Here is a 14554-nt window from a genome sequence, read left to right as displayed (position 1 = left end):
TTTCCACCATTGACATAAATCAAATGTTCAACATGTCCAGCAACACAGAATACAAAGGCAAAGCAGGAGCGTGGTCCCCGAGCCCCATACATTGCAACAAATTGCATACACCCAGATGGAGATATAACACAGCCACCACCTGCACACATGCACCTCACTTTCCTTCCCCCCTCTCCTTCTCCCCATCTCTACCCCATCCCCTCCTCGCTCCATGGCGCCTGGCCGAGGAGCTCCTCAGGCAGTGCCTCATTGGGGGGATGAGGCAGATGTGGCCGTTGTACGGGTACGGGAGCGGGGGATGCAGAGGGGGCTACATTCTCTGATGCAGAAGCAGGATCTTGGTCCTTGCTCTCATCTGTCGTTCACAGTGGTGGTGCGGAACCTAGGGGTGGAGTGCCGCGCTCGGGGAGCACTGGGAGGCCTGAGCCAGCAGTGTTCCTGGCTATCGCATCCAGGGCCTCCGCCATCTGCGGAATGTACTCGGTCATGGTGGCCAGCTGTCGGGATATGCCCTCCCAATGCTTCGATGAGCTGGTCACCAATGTCTACAGTCCTCCTGGACAACTGTACCATCTCTCCGCTGTCATGTGGCGCTCGTGGAACAGACCTGCCGCATCCACGAGGCCTCCACGGGGTCGGCGCCGTCCTGGGGACAAATGGGGTGCCCTGTGGCGAGGTGCTTGGGGCCGGCACCTCCAGAGTGGAGGCGGGAATGACCGGAGGACCACTAGATGGCCTTGGGGTGGAATGGCTTCTGGAGCGTGGCGATGCAGGTTCTTCGAAGTCGGCACTCTCATCCGTGGAGAACAGAGCCAGCGGATTGACGGGCGAGAATTGGAGCTCCACAGCACCAGATGTGGGATCGTCTGCTGACTCCTGCCCCGCGCCCCCACCTTCTGGCCTCTGTGGTCTTGCCTGGGGCCGTGCTGCTGGCTGAGGTGCGAAACACAAATGAGGTTATTAGAGGAGAAGGGGGTGCTAGGGTGACAAGGTGAGTCCAGCGCTACACACAGCACATGCACGGCAAAAGCACCACCACTCTCAAAATCATCACAGACATCACATTTCATGACCATCAACACATTGTGCATTGCAATGATTTTCATTAGGCCAGCGTTATTTCTATGACACTTTTAGAAATCATCTATCATATATAATTGTTTGGATATGAGTGGGTGTGGCATCTATTGAATTTACATCACGCAATGGTGTAAGCTTTACTCACGTGGCATCACTTCAGGGTCTGCAGTTGCGTCCGTGGCTGTCCGGGGGTGCTTCCCCACGAGTGCGAGCACCCGCTCCTCCATCTCAGTGATGTCACTGGTGACTGGTGGCCCCCCCACCCGTTCACCTCTGCACGGACCTCATCGTCGATAGTTTCTTCTGTAAAAGGTGACAGGATGACATGGCATGAGATCATTGCGTGATATCGTTGCTAGGTAATGTCACAGAGACTGATACAACACATAACCGACAGATGTAACCATGATTATTGTGATAATTATCATTCTTTACCTAAAGACGTACACCGTGACCACAGGCTTTGAGTAAAACATTCCCGGTAAAAGTGAAAGACCTCACATCTGCTGATAGTCACTCATGACTGTTACAAATCAAATTATAAAATACATAAGTACATGTAAATCAATGTAATACTTACTCTTGCGGATCCCACAAGGTCATTCCATCGTTTGTGGCACTGGTTGCCCTCACGAACCTCGTTGGTCACTGACGAGACCACCTTTGCTATCTCGGTCCATATCCTCTGGTAGGCCTTTGGGGTGGGCTTCCCACGCCCTCCCTGTGTCAAATTACCCCAGCGTAACTCGACCTCCTGCAGGAGGGAGGCATTTGCCTGTCTGAGAACCTCCTGGCTCTTTTGCGGTCTCCAATGTGCTCCTCTCCCACCTCACTGCTCTCTTCAGCATCAGTCTCCATAGTGTGCTGTGATGCCTCCTCCTCTCCCTCCATTATGGGGCAAATTCGGTCAAATATGCGGCTGGTAACATCTAATTTTTATTTGCCTACTTGTTGTGAAGCTCTAAAATCTACCTCCTTCCTCCCAAAGCAGCCACACCACACCCAGACACGCCTTCAGTCCCTCTGAGCTCCCTCTCTCTCTGTCTCCTCTTCTGCATATGTCATGATGACCCTTGACCTCCAGAAACGCGGGAATCAAGCGTTGCCATGCCGTTGCTAAGGACGGCCACACTTTACAGCAGAAGGCCAAAAAGATTTAACGCTACCGCCCATTTGATATCGCTCGCGGTAATGCCCATTTTCAAAAATATAAACTAGGTGTTTTGAGAATGGGCGAGAAGCCAGCGATCTGAAAACCATTTTTTACCACCCACGCCGGAAATAACACCCATTTTTGGGCGATAAGCATAAAAATGGAGGTTCTAGCACATAGTGTTTATGAGAGACTGGGTGTGTGTGTGCGTATGTGAGAGAGAGAGACTGGGTGGGTATGACGGTGTGTGTGTGTGTTTGTGTGTGTGACTGAGTGTGTGTGACTAGCTGTGTGTGTGTGTGTGTGGCTAGGTGTGTGTGTGACTGGGTGTATGTGACTGGGTGTGTGTGACTGGGTGTGTGTGTGACTAACTGTGTGTGTGTGTGTGTGTGTGTGTGTGTGTGTGTGGCTAGGTGTGTGTGTGGCTGTATGTGTGTGTGTGACTGGGTGTGTGTGTGACTGTGTGTGTGTGACTGGGTGTGTGTGACTGGGTGTGACTGGGTGCGTGCGTGTGTGACTATGTATGTGTGTGACTGGGTGTGTGTGTGACTGGGTGTGTGTGTGTGACCATGTGTGTGTGTGACTGGGTGTGTGTGTGTGTGTGTGTGAGACTGGGTGTGTGTGCGTGACTGGGTATGTGTGTAAGACTGTGCGTGTGTGTGTGACTGGGCGTGTGTGTGACTGGGTGTGTGTGTGTGACTAGGTGTGTATGTGTGACTGGGTGTATGTGACTGGGTGTGTGTGTGTGACTGGGTATGTGTGTAAGACTGTGCGTGTGTGTGTGACTGGGTATGTGTGACTGGGTGTGTGTGTGTGTGACTGGGTGTGTGTGTAAGACTGTGTGTATGTGTGTGTGTGACTGGGTGTGTGTATGACTGGGCGTGTGTGTGACTGGGTGTGTGTGTGTGACTAGGTGTGTATGTGTGACTGGGTGTGTGTGATTGTGTGTGTGTGACTGTGTGTGTGACTGGGTGCGTGTGTGTGTGACTGGGTATATGTGTGACTGGGTGTGTGTGTGTGACCATGTGTGTGTGTGACTGGGTGTGTGTGTGTGTGACTGGGTATGTGTGTAAGACTGTGTGCGTGTGTGTGTGACTGGGTGTGTGTGTGTGACTGGGTATGTGTGTAAGACTGCGTGTGTGTGTGACTGTGTGTGTGTGTGTGTGACTGGGTGTGTCTGTAAGACTGGGTGTGAGACTGGGTGTGTGTGAGACTGGGTGTGTGTGTGAGACTGGGTGTGTGTGACTGTGTGTGTGTGTGAGACTGGGTGTGTGTGACTGTGTGTGTGTGTGAGACTGTGTGTGTGTGTGACTGTGTGTGTGTGTTTGACTGTGTGAATGTATGACTATGGATGTCTGTGGGTGTGAATGTGTGACTGGGTGTATGAGAATGGGTGTGCCTGTGTGACTTTTGCATTTCTGTGTTCGACTGTGGGTGTGTGTGAGATTCTGAGTGTGTGTGTGCGTGTGTGTGAGAGACTGGGCGTGAGTGTGTTGTCTATGGGTGTGTATGAGAGACTGGTTGTGTGTGTGACTGTGGCTGTCTGTATGTGACTGGGTGCGTGTGTGACTGGGAGTGTGTGTGTGTGACTAGGTGTGTGTGACTGTGTGTGTGACTGTGTGTGTGTGACTGGGTGTGTGTGTGTGACTGGGTGTGTGTGACTGGGTGTGTGTGTGTGTGACTGTGTGTGTGTGTGACTGGGTGTGTATGTGACTGGGAGTGTGTGTGTGACTGGGTGTGTGTGTGACTGGGTGTGTGTGACTGGGAGTGTGTGTGTGACTGGGAGTGTGTGTGTGACGGGTGTGTGTGTGTGTGACTGGGAGTGTGTGTGTGACTGTGTGTGTGTGTGGGTGGGTGTGTGTGTGACTGTGTGTGTGACTGGGTGTGTGTGTGTGTGACTGGGTGTGTGTGACTGTGTGTGTGTGACTGGGTGTGTGTGTGTGTGACTGGGTGTGTGTGACTGTGTGTGTGTGACTGGGTGTGTGTGTGTGTGACTGGGTGTGTGTGACTGCGTGTGCATGTGTGTGTGACTGGGTGTGTGTGTGTGTGTGTGACTGTGTGTGTGTGACTGTGTGTGCGTGTGTGTGTGACTGGGTGTGTGTGACTGGGTGTGTGTGTGACTGTGTGTGTGTGACTGGGTGTGTGTGTGACTGTGTGTGTGTGTTTGTGACTGTGTGTGTGTGTGACTGGATGTGTGTGACGCACCAACGTCCGTGTTCTCGATCAGGCCAACATCCACAGCATCAAGGCACTGACCACACTCGACCAGCTCTGCTGGGCGGCCCACATTGTTTGCATGCCCGACACGAGACTCCCAAAGCAAGCGCTCGACTCGGAACTCCTACACAACTCCTGGCAAGCGAGCCCCAGATGGGTAGAGGAAACGTTTCATGGACACCCTCAAAGCCTCCCTGATAAAATGCAAAATCCCCACCGACACCTGGGAGTCTCTGGCCAAAGACCACCCTAAGTGGAGGAAGAGCATCCGGGAGGGCACTGAGCACCTCGAGTCTCGTCGCCGAGAGCATGCAGAAACCAAGCGCAGGCAGCGGAAGGAGCGTGCGGCAAACCAGTCCCACCCTCCCGTTCCCTCAACCACTGTCTGCCCCACCTGTGACAGAGACTGTAATTTCCGAATTGGACTGTTCAGTCACCTGAGAACTCACTTTTAGAGTGGAAGCAAATCTTCCTCGATTTCGAGGGACTGCCTGTGATGATAATCATGTGTGACTGGGTGTCTCCATGTGACATAGAAACATAGAAAATAGGTGCAGGAGCAGGCCATTCGGCCCTTTGAGCCTGCACCACCATTCGATATGATCATGGCTGATCATGTAACTTCAGTACCCCATTCCTGCTTTCTCTCCATACCCCTTGATCCCTTTAGTTGTAAGGGCCACATCTAACTCCCTTTTGAATATATCCAATGAACTGGCCTCAACAACTTTCTGTGGTAGAGAATTCCACAGGTTAACAATTCTCTGAGTGAAGAAGTTTCTCCTCATTTCGATCGTAAATGACTTACCCCTTATCCTTAGACTACGACCCCTGGTTCTAGATTTTCCTAACATCGGGAACATTCTTCCTGCATCTAACCTGTCCAATCCCGTCAGAATTTGATATGCTTCTATGAGATTGTAAAGTCCTGTCCCCTCAGTACAGATCCACACGAGGCATGGAGTGAAGTCAAGGTCACTCTGGACCTGCACCTTTATTTCACAGCTCTGGAATGCTGCACTTGCCTGAGACCTGTCCTTATATACCTGTCTCTTGCAAGTGCACCCCCGGTGGTAAGGTATGCTGGTGGTTACAGGTCATATCTTATTACAGTCATGTATAGCATGTTAGGATACAGTTATATATAATAATGTAAGATACATGACATCACCCTCCCCCAAGGTCTTATTGTCTTTATAGGTTCAGTCTCTCAGGTGGTCTACGCTCTCGCGTGGAGCGTCTGAGTTGTGGTTCAGTTGTTTGCCTTGGTGTCTGTTTTTCTTTGGGTGTGGTTGCTGGTATCTTGCCTGGGCTATCTGTTTCGATTGGTGTGATTGTTGTTGACTCGCCTGGGCTGTCTGTTGGGATTGCCCTTTCCTCAGGTTGTTCCCTCTGTATGTCCACCAGGTGTGGTGCGAGTTCCACATTGTAGTCTGCCTCTGGTTCCGCAGTGTTGTTGGTAAATCTGCTTTTGACTTGGTCTACATGCCTCCGGCAGGTTTTGCCATTGTCCATTTGTACTACCAATAGCCTGTTTCCTTCCTTGCCCGTTACTGTCCCTGCAAGCCATTTGGGACCCCTGCTATAGTTTAGTACAAACACTTTGTCCCCTATCTCATTCCATCTCCCCCTCGAATTTCTGTCATGGTACTCAGTCAGCTTACGGCGCTTTGCCTCAACGATTTCGTGCATGTCTGGGAGGATTAATGAGAGCCTTGTTTTTAAAGTCCTTTTCATCAACAGTTGTGCAGGGGGGAACCCAGTCAATGAGTGCGGACGAGATCTGTATGCCAGCAGCAGTCGCGACAGGCGACCCTGCAGCGTGGGACCTTGGATTTTAAGCATGCCTTGTTTAATGATTTGCACTGCTCTCTCCGCCTGGCCGTTGGAGGCCGGCTTGAACGGTGCCGTCTTGACGTGATTTATGCCGTGGTCAATTATAAAGTCTTGGAATTCTGCGCTGGTGAAGCACGGACCATTATCACTGACCAATATGTCAGGGATTCCGTGCGTTGCAAACATGGTTGCGAGGCTCTCCACAGTGGTGGAGGTGGTGCTCCGGTTTAAAATGGTGCATTCGATCCACTTTGAAAATGCATCTACAACTACGAGGAACATTTTGCCCATGAATGGGCCTGCATAGTCTACGTGCACCCGCGACCACGGTTTGGTAGGCCAGGGCCAGGGGCTCAGTGGAGCCTCCCGGGGGCATTGCTGAGTTGGGCACAAATGGTGCAACTTTGGACGCAGAGCTCCAGGTCCGCGTCAATACCAGGCCACCAGACGTGGGATCTGGCTATGGTCTTAATGAGAACGATCCCCGGGTGCTCGCGGTGGAGCTCCCGGACAAATGCCTCTCTGCCTCACAGAGGCATGACTACTCGGCTGCCCCACATCAGGCAGTCTGCTTGAAGTGAGAGCTCATGCATGCGCCTGTGAAAGGGTTTTAATTCCTCGGGGCAGGCATCGCGAGCCTCTGCCCAGTCACCGGTTAGGACACATCTTTTTACTAAGGATAACGTGGGATCGCTGGCCGTCCAGGCTCTGATTTGGCGAGCCGTCATGGGCGAACCTGTGGACTCAAAGGCATTGATTGCCATGACTATCTCACAGTCCTGTTCGTCAGACCCTTCCGTGGTCACTAGGGGTAGCCTGCTGAGCGCGTCGGCGCAGTTGTCTGTGCCTGGTCTGTGCCTTATGGTATAGTCGTAGGACTCCAGCATGAGTGCCCACCATTGAATTCGCACCGAGGCGTTTATTGCCTTGCTCTTGGATAGGAGGAACATGAGGGGATTGTGATCAGTTTCTAACGCGAACTTGGCCCCGAAAAGGTATTGGTGCATCTTTTTAACACCATACATGCACGCGAGCACCTCCTTCTCGACCATTCCGTACCCGCGCTGACCGGTCCCACACACTGACCGGCCCCACACACCGACTGGTCCCACACACTGACCGGTCCCACACACTGACCGGTCCAACACTGACCGGTCCCACACACTGACCAGTCCCACACTGACCGGTCCAACACTGACCGGTCCAACACTGACCGGTCCCACACACTGACCAGTCCCACACTGACCGGTCCAACACTGACCAGTCCCACACTGACCGGTCCCACACACTGACCGGTCCCACACTGACCGGTCCAACACTGACCGGTCCAACACAGACCGGTCCCACACACCGACCGGTCCCACACACTGACCGGTCCCACACTGACCGGTCCCACACACTGACCGGTCCCACACACTGACCAGTCCCACACTGACCGGTCCCACACACTGACCGGCCCCACACACCGACCGGTCCCACACACTGACCGGTCCCACACACTGACCGGTCCCACACACTGACCGGTCCCACACACTGACCGGTCCCCACACACTGACCGGTCCCCACACACTGACCGGTCCCACACTGACCGGTCCCACACTGACCGGTCCCACACACTGACCAGTCCCACACTGACCGGTCCCACACACTGACCGGCCCCACACACCGACCGGTCCCACACACTGACCGGTCCCACACACTGACCGGTCCCACACTGAACGGTCCCACACACTGACCGGTCCCCACACACTGACCGGTCCCCACACACTGACCGGTCCCACACTGATCGGTCCCACACACTGACCGGTCCCACACACTGACCAGTCCCACACTGACCGGTCCCACACACTGACCGGTCCCCACATACTGACCGGTCCCACACTGACCGGTCCCACACTTATCGGTCCCACACACTGACCGGTCCCACACACTGACCGGTCCCACACACTGACTGGTCCCACACTGACCGGTCCCACACACTGACCTGTCCCACACTGACCGGTCCCACACACTGACCGATCCCACACTGACTGGTCCCACAGAATGACTGGTCCCACACACTGACCAGTCCCACACACTGACCGTTCCCACACACTGACCGGTCCCACAGAATGACCAGTCCCACACACTGACTGATCCCACACACTGACCGATCCCACACACTGACCGGTCCCACAGAATGACCAGTCCCACACACTGACTGATCCCACACACTGACCGATCCCACACACTGACCGGTCCCACAGAATGACCAGTCCCACACACTGACCGGTCCCACACACTGACCGGTCCCACAGAATGACCAGTCCCACACACTGACCGGTCCCACACACTGACCGGTCCCACACACTGACCGGTCCCACAGAATGACCAGTCCCACACACTGACCGGTCCCACACACTGACCGGTCCCACACACTGACCGGTCCCACACACTGACCGGTCCCACAGAATGACCAGTCCCACACACTGACCGGTCCCACACACTGACCGGTCCCACAGAATGACCAGTCCCACACACTGACCGGTCCCACACACTGACCGGTCCCACACACTGACGGGTCCCACAGAATGACCAGTCCCACACACTGACCGAACCCACAAACTGACCGGTCCCACAGAATGACCGGTCCCACACACTGACCGGTCCCACACACTGACCGGTCCCACACACTGACCGATCCCACACACTGACCGGTCCCACACACTGACCGATCTTGCTCCATGCTGAGTGCTGCCCTTGTGAGTTATGTGGAGTGACTGTTATTATAGATATTGACAATATGGGACTGACTGCGCGCAGAGACTCAAGTGCAAAGTTTACTTTGGCTCGGCTCTCGCACATAGCTCAACAATTAACAGATTAGCCTTTCAAGGGTGAGGCTGGGGTTGAGGAAGGAGGCAGAAGATCAGAACAGTCAAACACATCTCTCAGGGAGACTAATTGATGCAGTGGGGCAGAACACTCACCTTTCACCTTTGGCTTTGCCTGATGGGATGGGAGTTTCACTCTCCCTCTGCCACCTGTTCGACTTTCTCAAGAACTGCATTTAAAAAAACTAATTCTCAGAATGTGGGTGCCGCTGGCTAGGCCGGCATTTATAAGAATATAAGAAATAGGAGCAGGAGTCCGCCATTCAATAAGATCATAGCTGATCTGATCATGGACTCAGCTCCACTTCCCTGCCCGCTCCCCATAACCCTTTACTCCCTTGTTGCACAAAAATCTGGCTATCTCCGCCATAAATATATTCAATGTCCCAGCCTCCACAGCTCTCTGGGGCAGAGAATTCCATAGATTTACAACCCTCTGAGAGAAGAAATTCCTCCTCATCTCAGTTTTAAATGGGCGGACCCTTATTCTGAGACTATGCCCCCTAGTTTTAGTGGAAATATCCTCTCTGCATCCACCTTGTCGAGCCCCCTCATCATCTTATATGTTTCGATAAGATCACCTCTCATTCTTCTGAACTCCAAAGAGTATAGACCCAACCTACTCAACCTATCTTCATAAGTCAACCCCCTCATCTCCAGAATCAATCTAGTGAACCTTCTCTGAACAGCCTCCAATGCAAATATATCCTTCCTTAAATACAGAGACCAAAACTGTACGCAGTACTCCAGGTGTGGCCTCACCGATACCTTGTACAGTTGTAGCAGGACTTCTCTGCTTTTATACTCTATCTCCCTGGCAATAAAGGCCAACATTCCATTTGCCTTCCTGATTACTTGCTGTACCTGCATACTAAGGGCTAGATTTTTCACTTCACATCGCTCATTTATGGCCCATATATGACCCAAAAAGGACCTCTATTGCCCATTTTGAGCAAAAAGTGGATACTAAGCCGAAAATATCACCCGAAAAACAGGTGCCTAAGTTGCCACTTTGATCGCCGAGAAGATTGCCGAAATTATAGCCCACACAAGGCCCATCCCAAATTTCAGCACCTAGCATGCACTTCGCTGGGCCGATGTAAGGCCCAAAACAGTGCTGAGAAATAGTTGCTTGTTCTGGACCTACGGACGCCATTTTGACTTCAATGGAAGGGTAGAGGATTAGTTGTGATTTAATTAGAGAGCTAGTTGTACTCAGAATATTGGGACAGGGAATATAAATAGGTATTATTACGTTATCTTTATTAAATAGGTTTTATATAGTATAATTTACTGAGAGCTGTAAGTTTTCATATAGTTATCATTATGTTTGGTTTTATATAATTAGGTTTTATATAATAGAATTTAATGAGGATGAGAGCTGTAATTTTTCAGAGAGGTATTATTACGTTGTTTTTAGTGAATAGGTTTTATATAATAGAATTTATTAGAACGTGTTACTAAAGTACTCGTATATTAATAGAATGCTCAGATATGGAACAACATCTGTATAGTTGATAACTAACTAAGAGAGAAGACACAATTTATTGAATTAATGACATTTTTTTTTATTAACAAAAACTCAAATAAAAATTGAAAAACGATCCCTCCAACCCCCCGCCCCCCCGCACCAACCCACCCTTCCCTCAAATACACAATCTTAACTATTAACAATTAACAAATAACAACAAACAAAACTAACAAAACAGGAACAAGAACAATTGAACAAGTGAACAAACTTTGTGAAAAAATTCCCCCCTCCCTACCTGCGGCCACGTTTCCCTCCAGGTCCAGTCCCACGCCGTGTTCGCACCCCACCCGCCTGTTTTGGTCTACGCAGACCGACACCAAGACGTCGTGCAGAGTGGGATGACAAGACTTCCTGCCGTGTTGGAGGTGACGGACCAGAAGCGTAAGCCTGAGGCTCCACTTCCGAGTCAGGAGGAACTGTGCCCTCCGTACTCGCTTGCGTGCTCGGGGTCCCGCTGCGAGCAGACTCGACACCTTGGGGTGCAGCGCCGTGTCCAGCCAGCAACGCATGCCGTAGCTCATTGGTTGCGGCTGTCTGCTGCCGAATAGCCTCCAAGGTCTCCCTTGCAGTCTGTGACTGCTCAGAAGACCAGTTGGAGAAGTTCTGGCAGAACTCGCTCCAGGGTGCTGGAAACTGGCTCCAGTTCGCAGAGAACTGGCTCCAGTTCGCAGAGAATCCCGCGAACCCCTGGATAAGGTCGCGACCAATCGCGACCGTCTCCCTGCACAGGGATATCAAGCTCTCTGTCTGGCCCTCCGTGGTAGGCGATTGCTCACCACGCTGACCGGACCTCCGTGGGGTCAACGTTTGCAAAATGACGCGCCTTGGCGTCGCCACCTGCACACCGCTTGGTCCCGGTGCTTCTTCCATCTCAATCGAGATGGCCGTAGGTTGTTCCCCCCCCCCCAACAAAAAAATATCATCATCCTCCTCATGCTGCTCCTCCTCCTGCTCGTCCTCCGCCGTTTCACCCGAGGGGTCTGCGAGTGGCACCGAGCAGTGCTCAACGGACACTTCACCTTAGAAAGAGGAATGAAATTTCTAAACAACTCATAACAATACATATCAATATATTTCAATATTTCAATATCAATAATTTCAATATAATGCAAAACATTGCAATACTTTGCAAAACCACAAATGCACAAGGATTCATCAGCGTTAACATGGCCTCACTCGTAGATCAGACTACATCTGAACTAATGAATTATAATTGCATAACAAATGCGTAACTACGATATTTCGCGAATGTTATTAGTAATGTTTGATACTTAGCACATAGAAACATAGAAACATAGAAAATAGGTGCAGGAGCAGGCCATTCAGCCCTTCTAGCCTGCACCGCCATTCAATGAGTTCATGGCTGAACATGAAACTTCAGTACCCCCTTCCTGCTTTCTCGCCATAACCCTTGATCCCCCGAGAAGTAAGGACTTCATCTAACTCCCTTTTGAATATATTTAGTGAATTTGCCTCAACTACTTTCTGTGGTAGAGAATTCCACAGGTTCACCACTCTCTGGGTGAAGAAGTTTCTCCTCATCTCGGTCCTAAATGGCTTACCCCTTATCCTCAGACTGTGACCCCTGGTTCTGGACTTCCCCAACATTGGGAACATTCTTTCTGCATCTAACCTGTCTAAACCCGTCAGAATTTTAAACGTTTCTATGAGGTCCCCTCTCATTCTTCTGAACTCCAGTGAATACAAGCCCAGTTGATCCAATCTTTCTTGATAGGTCAGTCCCGCCATCCCGGGAATCAGTCTGGTGAACCTTCGCTGCACTCCCTCAATAGCAAGAATGTCCTTCCTCAAGTTAGGAGACCAAAACTGTACACAATACTCCAGGTGTGGCCTCACCAAGGCCCTGTACAACTGTAGCAACACCTCCCTGCCCCTGTATTCAAATCCCCTCGCTATGAAGGCCAACATGCCATTTGCTTTCTTAACCGCCTGCTGTACCTGCATGCCAACCTTCAATGACTGATGTACCATGACACCCAGGTCTCGTTGCACCTTCCCTTTTCCTAATCTGTCACCATTCAGATAATAGTCTGTCTCTCTGTTTTTACCACCAAAGTGGATAACCTCACATTTATCCACATTATACTTCATCTGCCATGCATTTGCCCACTCACCTAACCTATCCAAGTCACTCTGCAGCCTAATAGCATCCTCCTCGCAGCTCACACTGCCACCCAACTTAGTATCATCCGCAAATTTGGAGATACTGCATTTAATCCCCTCGTCTAAATCATTAATGTACAATGTAAACAGCTGGGGCCCCAGCACAGAACCTTGCGGCACTCCACTAGTCACTGCCTGCCATTCTGAAAAGTACCCGTTTACTCCTACTCTTTGCTTCCTGTCTGACAACCAGTTCTCAATCCACGTCAGCACACTACCCCCAATCCCATGTGCTTTAACTTTGCACATTAATCTCTTGTGTGGGACCTTGTCGAAAGCCTTCTGAAAGTCCAAATATACCACATCAACTGGTTCTCCTTTGTCCACTTTACTGGAAACATCCTCAAAAAATTCCAGAAGATTTGTCAAGCATGATTTCCCTTTCACAAATCCATGCTGACTTGGACCTATCATGTCACCATTTTCCAGATGCACTGCTATGACATCCTTAATAATTGATTCCATCATTTTACCCACTACTGAGGTCAGGCTGACCGGTCTATAATTCCCTGTTTTCTCTCTCCCTCCTTTTTTAAAAAGTGCATTCCGCATTACTCACCAGGCTCAAGGGTGGGCTCGGCCACGCCACGAGTCGTGACCGTATGGCTTTCAGGACCCACCAAGGCCACCGCAAGCTCCTCGTATGGATTGAGAATGTGCACTGCCGCGGGCTGCCAGCCATCCTCCGTTGCCCCGCGCGGTTCAAACTTATCTTTTTCTGTAAATGATAATTTACCATTGCATGGCATAAGCTATCTTTCCTGACAATAAACATTGAAGACTGATTTAAATGTTTCATTATTACGTAACCTCGTATTGCATATGAATAATTTTTAATATTATTCTAATTATACACAGTAAGTATACAATACATATGTGCGTATGATTTTAAATATGACTTTTAAATATCTTTTAAATATTACAATGCAGCTTACTATGGTGGCTGCATATGAATAATTTTTAATACTATAACATGCAACTTAGTATTAGGGTGAATAAATGTCATTGGTAATGTAATTTTTTTTCATTTAATGTAGTTTTTAAACTTCAAATTATAAATAATTAAAATTGAGGAATTTGTTTGCAATTAATAAACACCAAGTAAATAATACATAATAATAATTTATAAACATGAGTTTTATATCTGTTTTAAATATATAGTAGAATCAAACTTACTCTGGCAGCTGCCAGGAGGCTGTTCCACCTCTTGCGGCACTGGTCAGACGTCCGCACCTCATGGGATGCCGATGTGACCACGGCCGCCCCGTGTCAAGTCCTCCCACCTTGTTGATACAACATGGACAAGTGCCTCGTTAGCCTCTTCACTGAAGGCTTTGGCCCTTCTTCTTTCAATTTCACTTTCATTTTGATTTTGAATGGACATGGCCTTTGCTGAAACGTCTGTAATGATAACTGACAACAATCTACCGACGAACTCCTCTCTTCTCTCTCTCCTGCTTTCACCAACCCTCCTTTTCCTTCTGAGCATGTGCGGATAACCCATGAACTCTCCAAATGCGGCAAAAAAAATCGATCCAAAAAGAAAAATCCCACACACGCGCCCAATATCGTTGCGAGGGAAGCTTTTTTTATGGACTTCCGTTCCATTTCCTCTTTTTTTGGGCGATCGTGAGATCGCTGAGAAATCAGATCGCCCATTTAACATCGCTGGGGTAAGGC

This window comes from Pristiophorus japonicus, chromosome 2 (genome assembly GCF_044704955.1).
Source record: "Pristiophorus japonicus isolate sPriJap1 chromosome 2, sPriJap1.hap1, whole genome shotgun sequence".
NCBI lineage: Eukaryota > Metazoa > Chordata > Chondrichthyes > Pristiophoridae > Pristiophorus > Pristiophorus japonicus.
The sequence above is the reverse complement of the archived record's forward strand: the minus strand, read 5'-3'. Positions refer to the sequence as shown.